The sequence below is a fragment of the Ursus americanus genome, chromosome 20 (assembly GCF_024610735.1).
Source record: "Ursus americanus isolate L20-20 chromosome 20, mUrsAme1.1.p, whole genome shotgun sequence".
Lineage (NCBI taxonomy): Eukaryota > Metazoa > Chordata > Mammalia > Carnivora > Ursidae > Ursus > Ursus americanus.
Window position 1 is genome coordinate 35,218,713 of NC_142146.1, and position 26,519 is coordinate 35,245,231.

Below are 26,519 nucleotides of genomic sequence, written 5' to 3' on the forward strand. Positions count from 1 at the left end.
GGGTCCTGGATCCAGCCTTGCCTCAGGCTCGCTGATCAGCAGGGAGTCTGCTTTTCTCTGCCCCTCCCCCCACCCTTGCGTCTGTGGGGGTGCTCACTCTCTCAAATAAATAAAATCTTTAAAGAGAGTTAATTCATTTGTTTCTTTAAAAAAAATACACACACACATACCATCTTCCTAAATATATTTTTCACAGAGGCATTTCTTATAAGAAATATCTTCTTATACACAAATAGCTTCAGAATATTAGCAAACCAGTTAATCTCTGAAATTACAACCACCCAAACCAAAATTCTACTAAAATTAAAATAGAACTGAGAACTAAAAACTAAAATTAAATTACCTGTGGTAATCTTAATGTTGCTATCAATTCCCCCGAAAATGAGGTATATGTTAAATGAGTTTTTAAAAAATGTCTTTATATGAAAATTCCATCACCCAACTTTGATATATCAAAACATCTGTTAAAAAAACTGTCAAGAGGAGGCGCCTGGGTGGCACAGCGGTTAAGCATCTGCCTTCGGCTCAGGGCGTGATCCCGGCATATGGGATCAAGCCCCACATCAGGCTCCTATGCTATGAGCCTGCTTCTTCCTCTCCCACTCCCCCTGCTTGTGTTCCCTTTCTCACTGGCTGTCTCTATCTCTGTCAAATAAATAAATAAAATCTTAAAAAAAAAAAAAAACTGTCAAGAGGGGCGCCTGGGTGGCACAGCAGTTAAGCGCCTGCCTTCGGCTCAGGGCGTGATCCTGGCGTTGTGGGATCGAGCCCCATATCAGGCTCCTCCGCTATGAGCCTGCTTCTTCCTCTCCCACTCCCCTGCTGTGTTCCCTCTCTCACTGGCTGTCTCTCTGTCAAATAAATAAATAAAATCTTTAAAAAAAAAAAAAAAACTGTCAAGACAACTTCCTTAAATAATTGCTGAAATTAGACTCCAAATTTATAAATTAATACAAGCTGTAGTCAACTTCCTTAAATGTTTATAAATTATTTTAAATTCTTATTTTTCCAAAGAAAATGCAGAATATTTAAACAAGTTCTTAATTTTTCTTTTTTTTTTTAATTTTATTTATTTCTTTGAGAGAGACAGAGCATGAGCAGGGGTGGGACAGTGGGAGTGGAAGAGGGATAAGCAGACTTGCCGCTGAGCGGGGAGCCCAACAGGGGCTGGGGAGCTGACGTGGGGCTCCACCCCAGGACCCCAAGATCACGAGATAAGCCAAAGTCAGATGCTTAACTGACTGAGCCACCCAGGTTCCCCTTAATTTAGTATTTCAAAGCCAACTAATATTTTGTCTACAACTTAGCACAAACACATAACCCCAGAATTATTTCATCTCACATTATAAGCTTCCTTCACTATAAGAACATTATGAAGTTTGTACCTAGGACCTGGATAAACCTACAGAGCTATGAGTAGCCTGGCTATTAAAATAAAGAGCCAACACTAACAAAAGCAGCTTTTAGCATCTCATATTCCTTCAAAATTGCAGTGAAGGGACGCCTGGGTGGCTCAGTTAAGCGTCTGCCTTTGACTCAGGTCATGATCCCAGGGTCCTGGGATCAAGTCCCACGTCAGGCTCCCTGCTCAGCAGAGAGCCTACTTCTCCCTCTGCCTGCCACTCCCCCTGCTTGTGTGCTCTCTGACAAATAAATAAATAAAACCTTAAAAAAAAAATCTCATTGGAACAAGGTGAATGAAGACACAATGGAAACACTTTCCTTATGCCTTTTGAAGTTGAACTCTAAGGGAAGAAGAATGTGTGTGTTATAAACTTTTGGAGTATAGATCCCTTATTTTATACCTTAAGAACTGAGACCTCCAGAAATAAAATGACCTTCCCAAGGCCACTGTGGCAGGACTGTTTTTCTCCTTCCATAATTATGGGAATGCGGCTGGGCACTAGATATTCCAACCGCCTGTGCCATATGAAATGGTCATGTACTAAGTTCTCCCTAATGGAATATTGAGTGGAAATGACCTGTGCCACTTCAGGTGAGGGATTTTAGGAAAATTGTTGTGCCGCCTACACCTTCTCTTTCCTCTTCCACTGCTCATAAAGGATGAAGAGTCAAGAGATGGAAGAAACCACCTGGAAGAGAGCCACCCACCAAAGAGAACCATCTACCTTAGATTATTCTATAAGTAACAAATAAACATCTATTGTGTTTGAGCCATTATTCATTTTCATTCTCTTAGAGCAAATTGGACTTCACTAATTTAGTCAAACACATAGTTTAGGTAGCTGCAGGGCCATGATTAAAAACCACATATCCTCCCTCAGTCACATTCAGTCCAATGCTCTGCCTACTCTGCAACTGTATTTTCCTCTCACCCTACTCCAACCCAACAGAAAACAGAATTATGAAGAGGAGTGGGGGAACAACACTGATGAGACCATGTTTATACTAGCAAATCATTCACTCCTATTTAAACTCAACAGCCTTCATCCTTGTTTATTACTTTTCACAATGTATTTTTTAATCCCCTGGTAGAAATGAACATATTTACAGTCTTCTTTCTCCTCCAGAATAGTCACCTGACTAGAATTACTATATTTTTAATAAATAAATATAAAGAAACAAAGTATATGAATTTGAGGCATGTATATGAAAGAATGCTAAGGAAAGGGGATATTTTAACACAGACTTTAAGAGAGGCAATTAGCTAGGTAAAGTGAGAAAGAACATATCCAAAGACCTAAGAAACCTCAACCATTTGAGGAATTCAAAGACAGCCCTTAGGAACATGGAGAAGCAGGAAACAGAGGCAGAATGATACTGGAGAGGCTAGCTACATTCAGATTCTGGTAGGCCATATTAAGATGTTGCCCTTGATATAAAAAAAACTGGAAAAGACTCAATGAAGAATATTGAACAGATGAATAAAAATAGATCAAATAGATGGGCAGGGGTGAAATAGGTAAAGGGGATTAATAGTACATTTATCTTAATGAGTACTTAATAATGTATAGAACTGTTGAACCACTATATTGTACACCTGTAACTACTATAACACTGTATTTTAATTACACTGGAATTAAAATTAAAAATTGATCAAATAAACAATTCTTACAAATTTTAGTGAGAAAATAAATATGTAAAAGTCATGAACCCAACAGACAAATGGGCAAAATAATAGAACACAAATTTCACAGCAGCCCAAAAAATCCATAAACATATGGGGGGAAAACATTCAACCTCATTAGGCATCAAGGTAATATAAATTAAAACCGCAAGGAAATATCATTTCATAGATCACTGCTGGTGGGAGAATAAATTGATTCAACCTCTTTCAGGATCTGGCAACAAAAATTCCATTACTTAAGTACATATCCTTGAAAAACTCTTAACCAATGATGTCACACATACATGAATACTCAATGTGGAATTGTTTATAATATCTGAAAACTAGACACAACCTAAACATACATTAACAGAATGAATCAGTCAGTTGTACTGAATATTTTACAATATGGAAAATTAGTAGAATACAGCTATACACATCACCATGAATGAATCTTACAAACAATGTTAAAAGAAAAAAAAGAATATATACAATATAAATACAATGTTAAATATTTTTCAGAGATATACACATAGATGGTAAAGCTATAAAGAAAAACAGGGTTGGGGCGCCTGGGTTAAGCGTCAGTCAGTTAAGCGTCCGACTCTTGATTTCAGCTCAGGTCACATGACCTCAGGTTCATGAGACTGAGGCCCACGCTCAGAGTGGAGCCTCCTTAAGATTCTCTCCCTCCCCCTCTGCCCCTTCCACCCCCCAAAAAAAAATAAAGGAAAAAAAGTAAGGAAATAAACTATTCGTCTAAGTGTAGCTTGGGGAAAGGAAGAAAAATATGCCAAAATAAGACACACAGGATTGGCCTGGCTATTATGCACACAGGTTTTATTTTTCATTGTGTTCATTAAATTATACATTTTCATTTTCATGTGATCTTCTGTATATATGCTAAATTTCACACTTTTTTTAATGGATTAAGAGCAATAACATATGTAAAGTTTCTAGGCAGCACCTGGCATGGAGAATCCATTTGATGGGAACCCACTCCCCATTTTGCTCTGTGACCTCCATGTTGGTGATTACTAAACCCAAGTTCCAGATTTCTCCTGTCACCTGCAGTTGCTTCTCCTCCAGCAGTGCTCCAACCTAAGAATCTTGACCATCCTCATGCCCTTACTGCTTCTCCTTATAACCTTTGTCTTTACTTCTAGATTCTGGGAGGGAACTGACATTAGCAGCTAACTGACATAAGGCGTTATGATTCTACTAAACTTTATTCCTGCTACCCTTGCCAATATCTAGTGAGTTCCTGACCAACAGGGACAGGCTCTTTTATCTTTCAGGTTCAGTACAGCGCCTAATACCAGACATGAGTAACCATCTGCTGAATGATGAATAAATAAATACAAACATTATAGAGCTAAGCTACTAACTGGAAATAAGATTAAAGTTTAAAATCAGGTTGGTGCAGGAGCACCTAGGTGGCTCAGTCAGTTCAGAGTCCAACTCTTGATTTCTGCTAAGGTCATGAACTCAGGGTCCTGGGATCCAGCCTCATGTCAGGCTCTGTAAGGGAGTCTGGTTGAGATTCTCTCTCCCCCTCCTTTTGCCCCCCCTAAAATAAATAAATAAAATCTTTAATAAAAATAAAAACAGGCTGGTGATTATTCATATTCCCCAGGCCCTTTCATAGCACTGGGTTTTTTTTTAACTGAAATATAGTCGACATACAATGTTATATTAATTTCGGGTATTCAACATAGTAATTCAACAATTCTATAAACCCTTCACAGTTTTAAAGAAGCCTCTCTTGGCTGCTCTGGAACAGCAGAAAGATACCTCCAAAGTTAATTTAAAATCTCTGCCTACAAAAACAGTGGATTTGGGGGCGCCTGGGTGGCTCAGTCAGTTAATTGGCTACCTTCAGCCCAGGTCATGATCCCAGGGTCCTGGGATCAAGCCCTGCATGGGGCTCCTTGCTTAGCAGAAGCCTGCTTCTCCCTCTCCTTCTGCTTGCCATTCCCCCTGCTTGTTCTCTCTCCCCCACTCTCTGTCAAATAAATAAATAAAATCTTAAAAAAAAAATAATAGTGGATTTGTAGTCATGGTCTGTACATAATAATCTCCAATCAATATGTTTATAACTGAATTTTAAAAACTTTGAATAAAAAATTAAGATCTTTTTCAAAGTAACATAAATTATTGAAGTTTTCATTTATTTATTTTTAAGTAATCTCTTCACCCAACATGGGGCTCAACCTCATGACCCCGAGATATAAAGAGTCTCATGCAAGCCAGGCACCCCACATAAATTATTTTCTATTTCAGTTTTAACTATTATAATATTTATAATTATACTTAAAATATACTCTGTACTATGCATGGAAATTGTTAATCATCCACATAAACAAAACAATGATATTTAATAACATATATAACATAAAGGCATGCTCTTATACTGGAAAACTGTATTGACATCAACAAGACAGCCATTTATGTTGCCCTTTACATACTACTTCCTCTGTCATGTGGCAGTCAAAAAGGCTAAGTGAGATGCTTGCAGCAAAGAAAACAGTTTTGAAAGGTCATGCTACGCGGATAGCCAGAATTTCTTTCACAATATCCTCACTGTCTATGGTAGACTATACGGACAATCTGACCACAGTTATTTTCTGAGTAAAAGCAAAAACCATGTTATCAAAGGACCAGAAACAGTAGGCACTCAACAATATGATCTTTATGAACATTTTTTCTAACTGCATAAACATTCAACACACATTAAAGAAAAAGAACCCTAAGGCAAAGACAAGAACTGGAGGAAGAGGAACTAGTTAAAGACGGGAAGGCAAGTTTAAACCACTCAGTTTATTCACAGTGCTCATGTAACATGATAAGAAGCTTCTAAAGTAAGCTTTTTCTTTTTTTTAAGATTTTATTTATTTATTTATTTATTTATTTATTTATTTATTTATTTATTTATTTATTTGACAGAGAAAGAGAGAATAGAAGCAGGCAGGGCAGCAGGGAGAAGGAGAAGCAGGCTCCCTACTAAGCAGAGAGCCCAACACGGGGATCGATCCCAGGACCCTAGGATCATGACCTGAGCCAAAGGCAGACATTTAACTGACTAAGCCACTCAGGCCCCCCATAAAGTAAACTTTTTGAAATTAAAACATGTCATTTACCTACGAAAAGCATAATTATAACAATACTGAAGACAATAACTATAATCCACTTCAAAATTTCCAAATCTTAACAACAACTACAAACATGGTGCAAAGTTTCAAAAACTCTGCAAGAGCTATAATCCCATCTTTTCCCTTAATAATTCTTATTGGTCTGTTATCCATCTAAACAGACAATATCTTTCCTGACCTGTTACACAGATAATGTGTTAGTCAACAGCAAGGAGAAAATTTCCCAACATCCTTATAAAATTTCCAATCTCAGAAGTTAACAAGTATACTCTCTGGGGGAAAAAAATCATTCTAGCTCTTTAATCATCTTGTTCTATCCCGTGAAATTATAGTTATTCCTGCCTACTAATCAAAACACAAAGCTTTCTCCAGAGCCAAGTGAAGGTACTTGTATATTAGATATCACAGCCAAGTTACAAGACACAGTATCCATAAGTTTCTGGCAACATATTCTTTTTAAGCCTCCAGAATTTTAATTCCTGTGAGGCTCTCTCACTAAAATTTAACAAGAACACAACTTTCCTTACCAGTTCTGATCTTATAGCAGAGCATGAGGATTTGTGTTACTTCCATAACTACTAAAAACAATCTATGATATACACTCTTCTAAAAAAATACACATACTTAAAACATTCCACTACTCAAAACCAAAGGTAAACTACAAATTGTAGCCCTTGTATATTAGTGGTGGGAAGGTAAAATGGTGCAACCACTGTGGAAGAATATGGCAGTTCCTCAGAAATTTAAACACAGACTTACCATACGATCCAACAATTCCACTACCCAAAAGAATTAAAAGCAGGGGGGCACCTGGGTGACTCAATCAGTTAAGCATCTGGCTCCTGATTTCGGCTTGGGTCATGATCTCAAGGTCATGAGATCAAGGCGGACACTGGGCTCTGGGTTCAGCAGGGCGTCTACTTCTCTCTCTCCCTCTTCCGTTGCCCCTGCCCCCTGCTCATACCAAGATAAATAAATCTTAAAAAATAAAAAAGCATTAAAAGCAGGGATTCACACAGGTATCTGTAAACCTAAGTACACCCAAGTACAAGTAATATTACTACCAGTAGCCAAAAGATAAAAAGAAAAAATTTCAACCAATAAATGGGATTTTAAAAATGTGGTATAAACATACAAAGGAGTATTATCTAGCCTTTAAAAAGGATACAGTGACACATGCTACAGCATGGATAAACCTTGAGGACATTATGGTATGTGAAATAAACCAGTCACAAAAGGATAAATATTGTTTGATTCCACTTACATGAGATATCTAGAAGAGGCAAATTCATAGAGACAGAAAGTAGTAATGGTTAAAAGTAGACTGGGGTGAGAGAGCAATGGGGAGTTACTGTTTACTGCATACAGTTTCAGTTTGGAATGATGAAAAAGCTCTGGAGATGGACAGTAGTGATGGTTGCACAACACTTTTGAATGTATTTAATGCCAGTGAATTGCAAACCTAAAATCAGTTAAAATGTTCAACTGTGTTATGTATATTTTACAATTAAAAAAAATACTAAATCCAAATAAACTTATTCAAGAACTAAAAGCCGTCCATGCCTCTAACTTACCTTTCTCTTCCTACCTCCCTGTTATACTAAAAAATCTGTTTTATTGTACACCCCTTTTATTACCAGCACTTTCAGATACTCCAAACACCTGGCCTCACTGTTCATTAGCCACAAGTTACACCTCTCAGCTATAGCTTTGCCTTTCACTCCTCCCACATCCTTTAATCTACATCCCCATCAACACTCAAAAGAAAATGCAGGGGCGCCTGGGTAGTGCAGTCGTTAAGTGTCTGCCTTCCGCTCAGGGCGTGATCCCGGCGTTCTGGATCGAGCCCCACATCAGGCTTCTCCGCTAGGAGCCTGCTTCTTCCTCGCCCACTCCCCCCGCTTGTGTTCCTCTCTCACTGGCTGTCTCTCTCTGTCAAATAAATAAATAAAATCTTAAAAAAAAGAAAAGAAAAGAAAAGAAAAGAAAAGAAAAGAAAAGAAAAGAAAAGAAAAGAAAATGCAAAGGCTGAACACTGGTCTACCACTCAACTCAACCAAGCCTCCTCTACCTTCACAATGTCAGCTTCCACTACCTCCTCCCTCACTGACTCCATTCAGGCCAAACTGGCCCTCTTACTGCTCCCAGAACACACCAAACACAGTCCAGTCTCAGAGCTTTTGTATTTAGGTGACTTTAGCCTGGAACGCTCCCCCACCCCTAATCTAAGTATCTACCTGTCCTGTTCCCTGAACTTTCCTTACATCACCTAAAATGTCACCTAATCAGAGAGGTCTTCCTTAACCACCCCTTATGAAGTAGTAAATCTACCCCATCAATATCCCCATCAATATCTACTTTTCTCTAATATATTTCCCTAATATACTTTTCTTAACAGTAGTCATCACCACTCAACACAGTATATATTAACTTATTATCTTCCACATCCTCATGAGAATACTCATTCCATGAGAAAGGGACCTGTTTTTGTTCACTGTTGTAATGTTACCAGCTAGCACAGTTCTTGATACATTAGATGTTCAATAAATACATATTGACTCAATCATGGCCTCCAGTCCCTTAATATATTCCCTTTTACCAAGCCTGCTTCCTATCAATAATTATTTCGACCACCAATATCAAATTTTCATTTCCATCTAAAAGACTGTGCGAGCTAAATTCACACGGCCTGACAGGTCATGCTAGCTTATCTTAAACTGGGCCTTTATTGATTGCTCAGCAATCCTTTCTATTCTATCCTGGTGATCATATTAAGTTTCTCCACCATCATCTCTGGCCAACAGCCACTTATCTGACCTTTCTGCTTCCCCTCTACTCCTATAATCCATCTTCAATAAAGTAGCCAGAGAAATCATTAAAACATATATCAAGACACTTTTCTGCTTAAAACCTTCCTTAAAAAACTTTCTTGAGTCTAGAGCCCTTACCATGGCCATAGGGACCAACACAACCCAGCCCTACCTACTTCTTCAACTTCATCTCATGATACTATGGTCCTCTTCCATTCTGTTCTAGAGTAGGGAACTTCTTTCTGCTTCTCCAACACAATAAGCTTATTTCTACTTTGAAGTTTTTACCTTAGTTTGATTTTCAAGTGACTGAATTTTTGTCTTTCGCACCTTATCTTAATGTCACCTCCTCAGAAGTAACCACCCAGAGGTGCCTGGATGGCTCAGTCAGTTAAGCATCTACCTTCAGCTCAGGTCATGGTCTTGGGGTCCTGGAATCAAGCCCCATGTCTGACTTCCTGCTCCGTAGAGAGTCTGTTTTTCCTTCTCCCACTGTCCCTCACTCCACTCATGCTCTCTAATAAATAAATAAAATCTTAAGAAAAAATTAAGGGGGCACCTGGGTGGCTCAGTCAGTTAGGTGTCTGTCTCTCGCTCAGGTCATGACCCCAGGGTCCCACATCCGGCTCCCTGCTGGGCAGGAAGCCTGCTTCTCCCTCTCTCTCTGCCTGCCACTCCCCGTTTGTGCGCTCTTGCTCTCTCTCTCTCCCTGTCAAATAAATAAAATCTTTAAAAATAAATGAATTGAATGAATGAATGAAGTATTCACCCAGTCACTCTACCAAGTGCCTAGTTTTAAAATTCTCTTCGTGTGACTAACATAATAAAAAAACATTAAAATTAAAAAAATAAAAATAAAATTCTTTTCATTATCACATTACATTTTGGTACCATTTGGTATTTTTAGTATTTTTCTAGTTCTTAGAGGCAATTGGCTCCATGAGAACAGATCTTATCTATAAGAATACCTGGCACAAAGCAGATGTTTAATAAATATTCGGTGAATTTGGTGATTACAATGTTTTCCCTAAGTATTTTCTTCTCCCAGGATCCCAACACCCCTGCTAATTAACTATATGCCTAGCAGCTAACCTCAATCCCTACCTTATTAAAAAAGTAGGATAAGGAATTATACAGTTTTCTTCCTCTTTGCCTAAAAATTCTTTGATTTGCTTTCTTCCATTCCTCTGGTTTCTAAGCAGAAATGTTGCTGCTCTTCTGTAAGAATTAAGCCCTTGACCCATATCCTTGATCTCAATCCTTTCTACCTCCTCCTGGCAATTAATCACTCTAATATTTAAACTACTCTAGTGGATCATTCCCCTTTACCTAAAATATATTATGTGTTAATGCAAAACTATCTCCTACATGGCTAAGTCCTCACAACTGCACAAACTTCTTGAAAAACATTCCACTTTATTCTTCATGCCAAACCGTTTACTCAACCTCTTACAATTCACCCTGGTCTACTTAATTTGTTCTCTTGGTTATCAATAACTTTTTTTTTTTTTAAAGAGAGAAAGGGGGGAGGGGCAGAGAGAGGGAGAGGGAGAATCTTAAGCAGGCTCCACACCTAACATGGAGCCTGATGCGGGGCTCAATCTCATTAACTCTGAGATCAAGACATGAGCTGAAATCATGAGTTGGACATTCAGCTAAGCCACCTAGGCGCCCCTCAATAACTTCTTAATAGTTAAATTTAGTGGTGCTTTCCAGGGTATTAAAATCATTCATCTTTCTACAGCATCTTATCCCTCTAAAGAGCCTCTCCCTGAAATTCCTTACCACACTTCAAAGAAAAACACTAGAAGATTCTGCTCTCCTTAATACTTTTCTTCTTATTTTTCCCCTTACTGATTCTTTTTAACAACATCCACTCCTTTACTATAGGCATTTCCTAATGTCCTGCACTTAACATTTTTCTTTCTGCTAGGGCCCTGGAAATGTTACCTACTTTCACAACTGACACTCTATGTGCATTACTCCAAAATCTATTATACCCAGATCCTAGCGTATTTTTTTCTAATTTCCAATCTCATATTCCCACAATTAAGGAGATATTCTAAAACTTCTACCTCTAACTCAAAAAATGTGTCTAACAAAATTCATCATGCTACAATCCCATCCACTAGACCATTAGTACCAGTTTTTCCTCATGGTTTCCTTACTTCTTCCATTCACGGTACCATCATACTTCAAGCCACCAGAACTCAAAATCTCAGATTCATTTGTGTGACTCCTTTCTTCCATATTCTCTGCCAAATCTATTTCTGAAATCTCCACTGTCAAATGAACTCAATCAGGAGTCATTATTTCACTTCTGCAGCCCTGATCACAGCTGTAATTAGCCAATTCATTTCACGAATATTTGTTAAGCACTTAACTTGCCTAGAAGCCCAGGTTAGTTGGCAAAATAAGCCCAGGCAGGTAATGTCTGTCCTTGTTAACTATATAACATAGACCATGTAAGTTATCGTCCATGTACTTTATCACTGGATGAACCATGTAATTTATCATCCAAACCAGTAGACTTAAAAGCAAAAGAGGGCATTAAAAATAGGTTAACATCCAGGGGCACCTAGCTGGCTCAGTCAGCGGAGCATGTGACTCTCGAAGTGGGAGTTTTGACTCTGAGCCCCACTTTGGGTGTAGAGATTACTTAAAAAAAATAAAATCTTAAAGAAAAGAGCTGGACATCTAGAGATGCAAGAGTGGTTCAATATCTGCAAATCAATCAATGTGATGTACCACATTAACAAAATGAAAGATAAAAATCATATGATCATTTCAATAGATACAGAAAAAGCATTTGACAAAATTCTACATCTGTTCATGGTAAAAACTCTCAACAAAGCAAATTTAGAGGAAATACATCTCAACATAATACAAACCATATATGACAAACTCAAAGCTAACATCATACTCAATGGTGAAAAGCTGAAAGTTTTTCCTCTAAGATCAGGAGTAAAACAAGGATATTCACTCTCAACACTTTTATTCAACACAGTACTGGAAGTCCTAACCACAGCAATGAGACAAAAAAAATAAATACAAGGCATGCAAATTGATAGGAAAAAGTAAAACTGTCACTATTTGCAAATGACAAGGTACAATACATTGAAAATTAAAAAAAAAAAAAAAACAACTCTAAAGATTCCACCAAAAAAAATATTAGAACTAAAAAACTGAGTAAAGTTGAGGGCACAAAACTAATATACAGAAATGTGTTGCATTTCTACATGCAATAATGAGCTAAAAGAAAGAGATATTAAGAAAATAATCCCATCTACAAGTGCATAAAGGAATAAAATACCTAGGAATAAATTTAACCAAGGAAGTAAAAGACCTGTACTCTGAAAACTGTAAGACACTGATGAAAGAGACTGAAGACAGCATGTGGGCGGCTCAGTCAGTTAACCATCCAACTCTTGATCTCAGCTCAGGTCTTGATCTCAGGATCATGAATTCAAGCCCTGCACTGGCTCCATGCTCAACTTTAAAAAAAAGTTAAAAAGAAAAAAGCTTTAAAAATAAAAAAAGAAATTGAAGACAACACAAATAAATGAAAAGATATACCACGTTTACAGACTGGAAGAATTAACATTGTTAAAATGTCCGTACTACCCACAGCATTCTACAGATTCAGTGTAAGCCCTATCAAAATACCAAGAGTATTCTTCACAGAACTAGAACAAATAATCCTAACATTTGTATGGAACTACAAAATACCCCAAATAGCCAAAGCAATTTTGAGAAAGAACAAAAACTCAAGTATCACAATCCAGATTTCAAACTACACTACAAAGCTATAGTAATTGAAACAGCATGGTACTGGCACAAAAGTTAAGATGCACAGATCAACGGAACAGAATAAAAACCCAAGCAATAAACCCACACTTATGTGGTTAATCCACAACAAAGGAGGCAATACGCAATGGGGAAAGGATAGTCTCTTCAATAAAAATGGGGAAACTGGACGGATACATACAAAAAAATGAAAGTGGACCACTTTCCCACACGGTACACAAAAATAAACTCAAAATGGATTAAAGACCTAAACATGAAACCACAGAACTCCCAGAAGAAAACATAGGTAATAAATTCTTAAACATCAGCCTTGGCAGTATTTTTCTGGATTTGTCTTTCCAAGCAAGGGAAACAAAAGCAAAAATAAATAGTTGGCAGTATGCCAAAATAAAAAGCTTCTGCACAGCAAAAGAAATCATCAACAAAATGAGAAGGTAACTTACTGAATGGGAGAAGATATTTACAAATTATATATGTGATAAGTATTTAATACTCAAAATATATAAAGAATTTATACAAGTCAACACCAAGAAAACAATGATTTTAAAAATGGGCAGAGGCATTGAAAGACATTTTTCCAAAGAAGAAGACATACAAACGGCCAACAGACACATGAAAAGATGCTCAACATCACTGATCATCAGGGAAATGCAAATCAAAACCAGAATATCACTTCACACCAGTCAGAATGGCTAGTATCAAAAAGAAGAAATAACAAATGTTGGTGAGGATGTAGAGAAAAGAGAATCCTCGTGCACTGTCGGTAGGAATAGAAATTGGTGTAGCCACTTCGGAAAACACCATGGAGGTTCCTCAAAAAATTAAAAATAGAAATACCGGGGTGCCTGGGTGGCTCAGTCGGTTAAGCAGCTGCCTTCAGCTCAGGTGATGATCCCAGGGTCCTGTGATCGAGTCCTGCATTGGGCTCCCTGCTCAGCAGGGAGTCTGCTTCTCGTTCTCACTCAGCCCCTCCCCCTGTTGTGCCCACTCTCTCTCAAATAAATAAAATCTTTAAAAAAATAAAAAATAAAAATAAATAAAAATAAAAAAAGAAATTCCATATAATTGGGTAATTTCATTTCTGGATATTTATCAAAGAAAACAAAAACTCTACATCAAAAAGATATATGCACCCCTATGTTTACTGCAGCATTATTTACAGTAGCAAAGACACGAAAACAGCCTAAGTGTCCACTGATAAATGAATGGATAAAGATATAGATATAGATAGATAGACCTATCTATATCTATATATATATATAAAATGCAGTATTACTCAGCCGGAAAAAAAAGTGAAATCTCGCCATTCATGACAACATGAATGGACCTACAGGGTATTATGCTAAGTGACAGAAGTCAAAGACAAATACCTTATGATTTCACTAATATGTGGAATCTAAAAACAAAACAAGCAAATAAAGAAACACCCCTAAATATAGAACAAACTGGGGGTGACCAGAGGGGAGGGTGGTAGTGGGGGTACATGCCAACTCTTGACCTTGGGATTTTGAGTTCAAGCCCCATGATGAGCAGAGAGATTACTTTAAAAAAACAAAAATAGTAAAAAACAATAAAAATTTTAAAAAGACAAAAACTGGGACACTTGGGTGGCTCAGTCGGTTAACAATCTGCCTTCAGCTCAGGTTTCCTGGGCTTGAGTCCCGCATCAGGCTCCCTGCTCAGTGGGGAGCCTGCTTCTTCCACTGCCTACTGCTCCCCCTGCTGGCTGTTCCTCCTGCTTGTGCGCACGCACGCGCTCGCTCGCTGTCGCTCTCTCTCTGACAAATAAACAAATAAAATCTTCAAAAAAAAAAAAAGATAAAAACAAAGTCATGGGGATAAAAGAGTACAGCACCCAAAAAAGTTGGGTGACTACAGAATGATATATGCCAATTATATCTCAAAGCTAGGGGAAAAAGTTTGGCATTAATTGATCTACAAGAGGCTTAAACCAGGATACATGGTCATGCTAACTAGAACTCCAGTACTTAGGAAAATGATTGCTGCATCCTAAGTACATTCTACCTATTGATTTAATAAATAAATTAGAGGTGAAATACTCACTTTATCACCTCCTCCTTACTCTTTATTCTACTGCAACCTTATTTTCAGCCACAAACACTATCTTCAAAGGGGTAAACAATAACCTCCTAACTAACAACTCCGAAAAAGCTCCAAAAAGCTTCAGTTTTCAATTAATCTCTCTAAATAGCTTTCAACAATACCGACCCTTCCTCTCTCCTTCATGAAGCTCTGTTAACAATGGTGTATATAATTAAAAGGATTATCCATCATGACCAAGTGGGATTCATACCTGGGATGCAAGCGTGGTTCAACATTCGCAAATCGATCAGCGCGATACATAGTATCAACAAGAAAAGACTCAGGAACCATATGATCCTCTCAATTGATGCAGAAAAAGCATTTGACAAAATACAGCATCCTTTCCTGATTAAAACCCTTCAGAGTGTAGGAATAGAGGGTACATTTCTCAACCTCATAAAAGCCATCTATGAAAAGCCTACAGCAAATATTATTCTCAATGGGGAAAAGCTGGAAGCCTTTCCCTTAAGATCAGGAACACGACAAGGATGCCCACTCTCGCCACTATTATTCAACATAGTACTAGAAGTCCTTGCAACAGCAATCAGACAACAAAAAGGGATCAAAGGTATCCAAATCGGCAGAGAAGAAGTCAAAATGTCTCTCTTCGCAGATGACATGATACTCTATATGGAAAACCCAAAAGAATCCACGCCCAAACTATTAGAAGTTATAGAGCAATTCAGTAATGTGGCGGGATACAAAATCAATACTCAGAAATCAGTTGCATTTCTATACACGAATAACGAGACCGAAGAAAGAGAAATTAGTGAATCCATCCCATTTACAATAGCACCAAAAACCATACGTTACCTTGGAATTAACTTAACCAGAGACGTAAAGGACCTATATTCTAGAAACTATAAATCACTCTTGAAAGACATTGAGGAAGACATAAAAAGATGGAAAGATATTCCATGCTCATGGATCGGAAGAATTAACATAGTTAAAATGTCCATGCTACCCAGAGCAATCTACACTTTCAATGCTATCCCGATCAAAATACCAAGGACATTTTTCAAAGAACTGGAACAAATAGTCCTTAAATTTGTATGGAAACAGAAAAGGCCCCGAATCTCCAAGGAACTGTTGAAAAGGAAAAACAACGCTGGGGGCATCACAATGCCGGATTTCGAGCTGTACTACAATGCTGTGCTCACAAAGACAGCATGGTACTGGCACAAAAACAGACACATAGACCAAAGGAACAGAATAGAGAACCCAGAAATGGACCCTCGGCTCTTTGGGCAACTAATATTTGATAAAGCAGGAAAAAACATCCGGTGGAAAAAAGACAGTCTCTTCAATAAATGGTGCTGGGAAAATTGGACAGCTACATGCAAAAGAATGAAACTTGACCACTCGCTCACACCATACACAAAGATAAACTCCAAATGGATGAAAGACCTCGATGTGAGACAGGAATCCATCAAAATTCTAGAGGAGAACATAGGCAGCAACCTCTATGACATCAGCCAAAGCAACCTTTTTCATGACACATCCCCAAAGGCAAGAGAAACAAAAGATAAAATGAACTTATGGGACTTCATCAAGATAAAAAGCTTCTGCACAGCCAAGGAAACAGTCAAAAAAACTAAGAGGAAGCCCACGGAATGGGAGAATATATTTGCAAATGACACTACAGATAAAGGACTGGTATCCAAGATCTACAAAGAACTTCTCAAACTCAATACACGAGAAACAAATAAACAAATCAAAAAATGGGCAGAAGATATGAACAGACACTTTTCCAAAGAAGACATACAAATGGCTAACAGACACATGAAAAAATGTTCAAAATCATTAGCCATCAGGGAAATTCAAATCAAAACCACATTGAGATACCACCTTACGCCAGTTAGAATGGCAAAAATAGACAAGGCAAGAAACAACAATTGTTGGAGAGGATGTGGAGAAAGGGGATCCCTCCTACATTGTTGGTGGGAATGCAAGTTGGTACAGCCACTCTGGAAAACAGTGTGGAGGTCCCTTAAAAAGTTAAAAATTGAGCTACCCTATGATCCAGCCATTGCACTACTGGGTGTTTACCCCAAAGATACAGACGTAGTGAAGAGAAGGGCCATATGCACCCCAATGTTCATAGCAGCAATGTCCACAATAGCTAAATCGTGGAAGGAGCCGAGATGCCCTTCAACAGATGACTGGATTAAGAAGTTGTGGTCCATATATACAATGGAATATTACTCAGCTATCAGAAAGAACGAATTCTCAACATTTGCTGCAACATGGATGGCACTGGAGGAGATAATGCTAAGTGAAATAAGTCAAGCAGAGAAAGACAACTATCATATGATTTCTCTCATCTATGGAACATAAGAACTAGGAAGATCGGTAGGGGAAGAAAGGGATAAAGAAAGGGGGGTAATCAGAAGGGGGAATGAAACATGAGAGACTATTGACTATGAGAAACAAACTGAGGGCCTCAGAGGGGAGGGGGGTGGGGGAATGGGATAGACCGGTGATGGGTAGTAAGGAGGGCACGTATTGCATGGTGTACTGGGTGTTACACGCAACTAATGAATCATCGAGCTTTACATCGGAAACCGGGGATGTACTGTATGGTGACTAACATAATATAATAAAAAATCATTAATTTAAAAAAAAAAAATGGGGTATATATAATCCTAAATATCAGACTATTTTAAAACAAGGCCTAGGATTTGTACCTCTCCAACATAGAGATTAACTAAAAGATTTAGAATCTAGGGGTGCCTGACTGGCTCAGTCAAAAGAGCATTCAACTCTTGATCTCAGAGTCATGAGTTCAAACCCCACACTGCGGGTACAGATTACCTAAAAATAAAATCTTAAAATAAAAAAAAAAAAAGAAAGATATTACCAATATTCACATTTTCCTTCTATTTTTCAACTTCTGGAAAATTAGTATAAGAAATTAAAAATACAAAATTAGATACTTACCTCAAAATGATAGCCCTCATTTCAGTCCTTTAAGATATCAGATGATGGCATTACTTATTTTTTTAAACTGAAGTTTTCCTGGAAGACTTTCAAATTAGAAGATACACTACAAAAAAGAGTGAAGATAAAAGGTATTAACACCTAAATGAGATAAATTAAAAATAAAATAAATTTATTACTTGTATGACATGACTGCTTATTTTTAAATATGGGGAAAAATATAAAAAACATATGAACTATAATATTAAAATTGTAGAGCATTAGAGTGAGAAGGGACTGCTTCTAAGCAGACATCCTATACAAAGATCTAAATCCTCTCATTTAGATGACCTCTTCTCTTTTCTGTAATATGCTAATTTTCTTTCTACTTCTCAACCTACTCCTCTATCATAAGCTACTATGGATAGCTTATTTCATTTTCCCCCTTTTCTTCTTTAATATAATATTTGAAACACACACAATATATGGAAAGATGCATGCAAACATAAGATGAACACTATAGATCAGCATCCCACAGAACACCAATAACATTACATCTACCTACATGCTCCTCGCATCCCAACCTTTATCCTGAATAATTATTCCATTACTGTTTAAAACTGAACTTTGCATTTATGTATACATCCCTAAATAACGTTTTGTTTAGGTTTGTATCCCTGGCTCCCTACTTCAGCTTGATAAATTTATATGCTGATGGAGTCTTCAGGGATGTGAATTTTGTAACTCGAATATTTCGCTAAGCTTTATCCATGTTACTTTTTAATTGCTCTATAGTGTTTCATTATGTAAATATGCCACAATGTATTTATCCTTTCTGTTTTCAGGCATTTGGACGGTTTAAAGATTTTTGCTTTTATCAACATTATTATACAAGTCTCCAGGTGCACATGAACAAGAATTACTTTAAGGTATGCTTTAAACCTAGAAGTGGAATTGGTGGGTTATAGGAAATGCAAATTCCCAACTTTACTAAAAATGCCAAACTTGTCTTCCAACTGTATCACTCTAGCAACTCACCAGCAGTATGTAAACTGATGACGCATTCCTCTCCAATACCTGGTAAAGTCAGATTTCTTAATTTGTGGCAATACAGAACATATACCATGATTTCAGTTTGTATTACTTAATGAGGTTGAAGACCTTTTCACATGTTTATTAATTACCTATGTTCCTTTCTGCATTCCTTTGTTCACAATTTTGGCCATTTTTATTGGGTTGTGTTTTTCTCATTATTTATTAGGCTTTATATATCAGGACCAGGACTGGCTACAGAATTTGGAGGCCCAATATGCACCCCAATGTTCATAGCAGCAATGTCCACAATAGCTAAATCGTGGAAGGAGCCGAGATGCCCTTCAACAGATGACTGGATTAAGAAGTTGTGGTCCATATATACAATGGAATATTACTCAGCTATCAGAAAGAACGAGTTCTCAACATTTGCTACAACATGGACAGGACTGGAGGAGATAATGCTAAGTGAAATAAGTCAAGCAGAGAAAGACAACTATCATATGATTTCTCTCATCTATGGAACATAAGAACGAGGAAGATCGGTAGGGGAAGAAAGGGATAAAGAAAGGGGGGTAATCAGAAGGGGGAATGAAACATGAGAGACTATTGACTATGTGAAACAAACTGAGGGCCTGGGGGGGGGGATGGGATAGACTGGTGATGGGTAGTAAGGAGGGCACGTATTGCATGGTGCACTGGCTGTTATACACAACTAATGAATCATCGAGCCTTACATCGGAAACCGGGGATGTACTGTATGGTGACTAACATAATATAATAAAAAATCATTAAAAAAAAAAAACAACAACAACAACAAAAAGAATTTGGAGGCCCAGTGCAAAATTAAAAAGCAGGGCCACGGGGTGCCTGAGTGGCTCAGTCAGTTAAGCCTCTGATTTTGGCTCAGGTTGTGATCCCAGGGTCCTGGGATCAAGCCCCACATCAGGCTCAGGCTTTGTGCTAGGTGGGAAGTCTGCTTGTCCCCTCCCCCTCCCTCTGCCCCTCCCCCCACTCATGCTCTGTCTCTCTCTCAAATGAATAAAAAAATCTTAAAAAAAAAAAAGCAGGGCCATTATTCAAAAATTAAGAATTTTAAGACAGTGGCAGTTTAGCATTAAAATAAGTATAGGGCCCTATATGACTGCACAGGTTGTACATCCATGAAGGGAGCTCTGTTCAGGACACTAATTCTCTATTGTATATAACATAATTATTTTTTTCCAAAATAGCAATAATGTTTTTCCAAGTTTAGTTTATCATTTCATTTTCTTGATGGTGTCTTTAATTTTTTTTTTTAACTTTTTTTTTAAGTAGGCTCCATGCCCAGTGTAGAACCCAACATGAGGCTTGAACTCGCAACCCTGAGATCAAGACCTGAGCTGAGATCAAGATTCGGACATTTAATCAACTGAGCCACCCAGGCACCCCTACGGTGTCTTTGAATGACCATTAATTTTAATGTGGTCAAAATTACCAATCTTTTTTTACGTGGACCCTTCTGTCTTATTGAGAAAATCCTATAGTCTTCACGAAGTTTTATGGCTTTGCCTTCTTTAAGTCCTAAACCATGGGTGTTTTCCAATGATCAGTGGGCTCATAGCCCTCTCTTCTCAGTCATAATGTCCCATTCTTCACTAATAAAATCTTAAAGGACTTTATGTCCTTTATTGATAACGGTATTCTAATCACATCATTTAATTCACTTCCAGGCAAGCCCACTCAAATCAGAGCTTGTGCCCACCACGTTTGGAACTATATATCGTCTCAGTAATACTCCAAGTCAGAAAATTTTTTTTACAGATTTTATTTATTTGAGAGAGAGACTGAGAGAAAGAGAGAACACAAGTGGGGGAAGGGCAAAGGGAGAGGGAGAAACAGGCTCCCCACTGAGCAGGGAGCCACATGCAGGGCTCTATCACAGAACCCTGGGATCATGACCTGAGCCGAAGGCAGACACTTAACTGACTGAACCACCCAGGCACCCCCAGAAGTCAGAATTTTAATTAAAAATTCCAAGCATCTGGTTAGAACATTTTTACATTTAAAGATTTTGTAAAAGCAGGGAGAAAGACTTAAAAATCTTCAAGTTTCATAAAATTAGTAGGAATTAACGGAGAGTGCTGAAAATCTTTTTCATTTTGTATCTTCAAAATAAAATCCTGTTAGGAAGCAAGAAATTTAATTCTAGTCTTGGCTTCTTTGTTTTTGTAGTAAGGTCAAAAATACTCTTTTTAAAATGAGAAGAATGTTATAAAACAGACTCCAAACGATGTTAAAATATATCAAACTGCTTACTTTTCCAAAAGTAAGGGAATCAGTCAACTCAAAAATAACCACAATTTGCTGGTGCAGGATGTTGACAGTCAGGGAGGCTACGCATGTGGGAGCAGGGATATAAGAGAACTCTACGTACTTCTACTCAATTTTACTGTAAACCTAAAACTGCCAAAAAATGATGTCTAGGGGGGAGTCTGTTTCTCCCTGCTGCCCTTCCCCCTGCTCATGCCCCCTCCTCTCAATTATATAAATAAAATCTTTAAAAAAAATTACTCTTAAAATTCCTACTAAAGCTTTTAGGTAAAAACAATGTTATTAATAACCTTACACGTGAAGATCCACTCCCACAGCTTTATTGTGAAAAGAAAGGAAAAAATTCTGGACAAACAATAAACATCCATTAAACTTTAAAAAGATGTGGGGGAAGATTTCAAAAGCTTACCCAAGCACTGAGAATGGCATGTAAACAAACCAAAACCCCTACACAGAGTCTATCTCTAGTCCTTGTTCAAGTAAAAGTACTTTCTACAAAAACAAAAACAATACTATGCCTCAATCATGCAAGTTATATTATAATTTAAGAGCTGGCTAAACTATTCTATTTAAATAACAGTGATTTCAACCTCACAACCTCCACCCACAAATAAGCAAGCAAAACCAGGTAAATTAAAAAATCACTTCATGGGGGGCGCCTGGGTGGCTCAGTCGGTAAGCGTCTGCCTTCGGCTCAGGGCGTGATCCCGGCGTTCTGGGATCGAGCCCCACATCAGGCTCCTCCGCTGGGAGCCTGCTTCTTCCTCTCCCACTCCCCCTGCTTGTGTTCCCTCTCTCTCTGGCTGTCTCTCTCTGTGAAATAAATAAATAAAATCTTAAAAAAAAAAAAAAATCACTTCATGGTGTAAGTATTCATCTCTCTCCTCTTCACCCTCTTCCTACTGAACTAACATACTACCACAAAGTCCTAGCCCTACATCAAAGAATAAAGTAATGTAATTTCTACCACATTTTTTTTTTTTTTTACAAAATGCAATTATAAGAGTCAAAAATATTCTTTAATACCTAGTACCCGGGAAAGAACCAGATTAAGACTGCCAGTGTAAAAGTGTTTGCTGTTTTTCTTTCTTTTTGTTTAACAAATGGAAATTATTATATATTCTGGGTTGATATAGACAACAAGCATAGGGAAAAAATGGACATCCTCATTAGAGGATAAAAATAAAAATTAAAACCACAAGAAGATACCACTCTGTACCACCAAAATGGTACAATTTAAAGAAACTAAGACTACTCAGGCTTGCTAAGAATGTGGAGCAATGGAAATTCACATACCTTATGACACAGGAATTCCACCATAGATACACATCCAAAAGAACTATGTACACATTTCACCAAAAGATATTTTACTAGAATGATAAATAAAACAAAACTACACCAAGACACCATTTTCCATATATCAGTTTAGCAAAAATCCCTGTTTGCCAAGGTACTTTCCAAAGATTGATTTATTTATTTGAGAGAGAGAGCATGAGAGCTCTCGAGTGTGGGGGGGGGTGTAAAGAATTTCAAGCAGACCACACGCTGAGCATGGAGCCTGACAAGGAGCTCAATCCGAGGACACTGAGATCACCACCTCAGCCAAAAACAAGAGTCCAACACTCAACCAACTGCGCCACCCAGGCACTGTGCCAAGGTACTTTCTTGGCAAGGCTGTGAAGAAATGCCTATTATCAGAGTTCCTGGGTGGCTCAGTCAGTTAAGTATCTGCCTTCAGCTCAGGTCATGATCCCAGGGTCCTAGGATCAAGCCCCACATCAGGTCCCACATCTCCCTTTCCCTCCACCCCTGCTTCTGTTCACTCCCTCTCACTCACTCTATCCTGCTCACTCCCTCGCTCTCCCTCTCTGGCTCTCTCTCTATTATCCACCATAACAACAACAAAATGGTAATTATGTGAATTATGTGAAAGATGTAGCAACTAGCCTTAACTGCGGTAAATATTTTGCTATATATATGTATGTCAAATCATCACATTGTACACCTTAAACTTACACAATGTTGTACGTCAATTAAATCTGAATAAAGCTTGCAGGGGAGAAATACACATTAGCCCTTATAATCAGTGGGAGAGTCTGGATCCAAACATATGGGCATTTTGGCAATACCTATCAAAATTACAAAGACATATGGCCTTTGATTAGTAATATCACAACTGAATTTATCCCATAATTTTATACTTGTTTATGGACAAAATGATATATACAAGGTAATTCACTACAACACTATTATAATAATAAAAAACTGGAAACAACGCAGGGGGCCTGGGTGAATCAGTCCGTTAAGCAACCGACTGGATTTTGGTTCACGTCATGATCTCAGATTTGTGGTATGGAGCCCTGAGTGGGGCTCCACACTCAGAGCGGAGCCTGCTTGTCCCTCTCCCTCTGCACCTTGCCATCCCCCCCCCACCCCTTGCTTGTGCTTTCTCTCTCTCAAATAAATAAGTAAAATCTTTAAAAAAAATTTTTTTTAAGAACTGGAAACAACCCAAATGTCTACCAACAGAGAACTGGTTAAATAAAGTATCCAAAAGGAAACCATACAAATAAAAAAAAAAAATTATACATACTCTATGGAAAGATCTTCTGTGAAGATTTCCATTGTTAAGAAACCATACGTAAAGGGAAGGGTGGGAAGACCAATTTGTAGAACAATAGGTATAATATGCTGGCTTTGGTGGGTTTTGGACAGTAGAGACAGAAAGAAATAAACTGTATTTTTATTGTCTTTATTTACATAAAGAAACTCTAGAAGGATACATAAACTAATAAAAAGTTTCCTGGGTAGGGTAAGTGTGCTAGAGGAATGGGGTAAACAGAAACAGGATGACTGAGGACTAGGGGTGGGAAGGTTTACATTGTTTAACTTTTTTATGCTTTTTGTTTGTTTTGTTTTATTTATTTGAGAGAGAGAGAGAGAGAACAAGTGGGGGAAAGGGTAGGGGCAGAGGGAGAAGCAGACTCCCATCCGAGCAAGGACCCCAACGTGGGGCTCGATCCCAGGACCCTGAAATCATGACCTGGGCCGAAGGCAGATACTTAACTGAGCCACCCAGGTGCCCCTAACTTTTTCACGTTTAAAAAGTTTTTAATCCCACAGGAATTACTACTAAATAGATCAGTAAACTAATAAACCAAAATAGGGTCCAAATACTATCAACATACACACATGATGGCTGGGACTATTTGTTTACCATCTCTGTAACTGAGACCCCCAGCACTGTCAATCTATCTCACAGAAGTCTGTAGTATGACTCCATCTGGCTTAAGTCATCAGCCCAAGATCCCTAAAACTAGTCTTCTAAAGACATTTTCCTATAATTCCATTTTGCTTCTCTTAGGTTTAAAGCACCTCTTCTCCCTTAGTTTATACACACACACACACACACACGTGTGTGTGTATATATGCATGTATATATACATATGTATGTGTGTATGTGTATGTATTATATATATACACACACAAACACACACACACATTTCTCCAGTCTCTTTAGAACTAAAGCCTCACCTAAGGGTTCTCACTCACCTATGAGTCCAGAGGTTAGTCTTTTCTACTCACCAGCAATTCACCCCAACAACTAAGCCATGGTCTAATAAATAAGCGAACCTACAAAATGAAGCCATCCAGAATTTGCCAACCAAAAATATCTCCTCCTTAAACAATGAGATAACCCCTATCGTGAATTATCCTCCTTAATGAATTATACCATCCACCACTCATTTACCTAAAATGCAAAACACTATGGTACCTATGAAGATGTTGCTCATTCCAGCACCCTGTCCATCAGGCCAACTCCTATGCACCTGCACCAATTCAGGTGACATTTTCTCTAGAGCCCTTCCGAATTCCCCAAGGCTCACTTCCATGGGATCCTGCTGTGACCTGTGTCAGTATATTATTAGCTTTAAATCATTACATTACAAATATTAGTTTGCTTATCTTCCCTATTGGACTGTGAATCCCTCAGGACATGAAGAGAGTCATATTCATATTTATAATCCAAGTACTTAGCAAAGTGCCTTCACAAATGGCAGGTAATCAAAAGGGCTCACTGAATAAATTAAAGAAACCACACATGTAGGCAAACTGCGAGCATGGTTGAAATCCCACTTAATGTTCTCTTAACCCCAAAGACATTTTACTAAATTCAGTCCCTGCTCTGAAGGAAACAGCAACTCCAATAACATTCTTCCTTACTCAAATATATTAATATCTTACATTAACATGAAACAATTGAAAATATTATCTCAATCACTTCAGGAATGTTGCATAAAACTATTTCAAAAATATGTGTGTCTATTAAAAGCTAATCAAAAAACAGTTGATGGAGTGTTAAATTTCATGACTTTTATTCATTTTTTGTTTTTAAGAAATTATGAGTTAAAATGACAACAAAAAATAAGAATATACAGCATCTTCTAAGAAGGTTGCCAGGGTTACAGGGATCAGGCATTTCTCCACATAGTGTCTTAAACACTAACTTACACAGGCTTTCCATTTGGCTGTACCAAGTGGCCTGAGAAAAAGGAAGCAGAGACTAGAATAATCAACTATTCATATATACCCAAGAACTATATGGCAGGTGTTTATCATTCAGAATGTGTTTTCAAATTTTATTAAATACTGATAAAAACTAGAACTAAGGAGAAAAGCAAATTTTAAGGGATGCCTGTTAAATACATCCTAATTAGCTGTGAACCTGACCTCCAAATCCAGGAATTCAACAGAGTTTTCTGTTTTGTCAGAGAATGATAAGGAACAGCAGACAGAAAGAACTAGGAAATATATGCCTGTATACTGATCCATGCATACACACATCTATATTTATTTCTCTGTCTATCTAAAAAGACCAGTAATTCATACTGATCTCAGATTCTAATCCAACCACAATGTCGTTCAAGCCACATTTACAACTCTCTTTACCACAGTGATAAATCTCTATCTTCAATATATTGGCAAACCACCTAACCCTAAAATACATAAAGAAGTTACAGAATTCCTAGTTGAAACAAAAAACAATTCTACTAACAACAGTTCAGAGTTTTACAGATTTTTGTTTTGTTTTGTTTTGAGCTTGGGGTTTAGAGTCAAAATGCTGAGTAGTTAACTGGTTTTGTTTTTATTCTCCCCCTTTTTTTTTTAAGATTTTATTTATTTATTTGACACAGAGAGAGAGACAGTGAGAGAGGGAGCACAATCAGGGGAAGAGGTGGGGTGCCTGGGTGGCTCAGTCGTTAAGCGTCTGCCTTCAGTTCAGGTCATCATCCCAGCATTCTGGGATCGAGCCAC

At 37.9% G+C, this 26,519-nt stretch overlaps 1 protein-coding gene across 4 annotated transcripts in view; it reads right to left on the minus strand.

The window, feature by feature from the left end:
- PIK3CB (phosphatidylinositol-4,5-bisphosphate 3-kinase catalytic subunit beta) overlaps window positions 1-26,519 on the minus strand; it is a 184,630-nt gene that overhangs the window by 133,262 nt on the left and 24,849 nt on the right. For 3 of the 4 annotated variants that reach the window (XM_045791870.2, XM_045791871.2, XM_045791872.2), the window contains exon 2: window positions 17,880-17,985. The gene's annotated coding sequence lies outside the window, so the exon portion shown is untranslated. Of the gene's footprint in view, window positions 1-6,978; window positions 7,198-17,879; window positions 17,986-26,519 lie in introns of all 4 variants that reach the window. The other variant, XM_087870221.1, reaches the window with a different exon arrangement.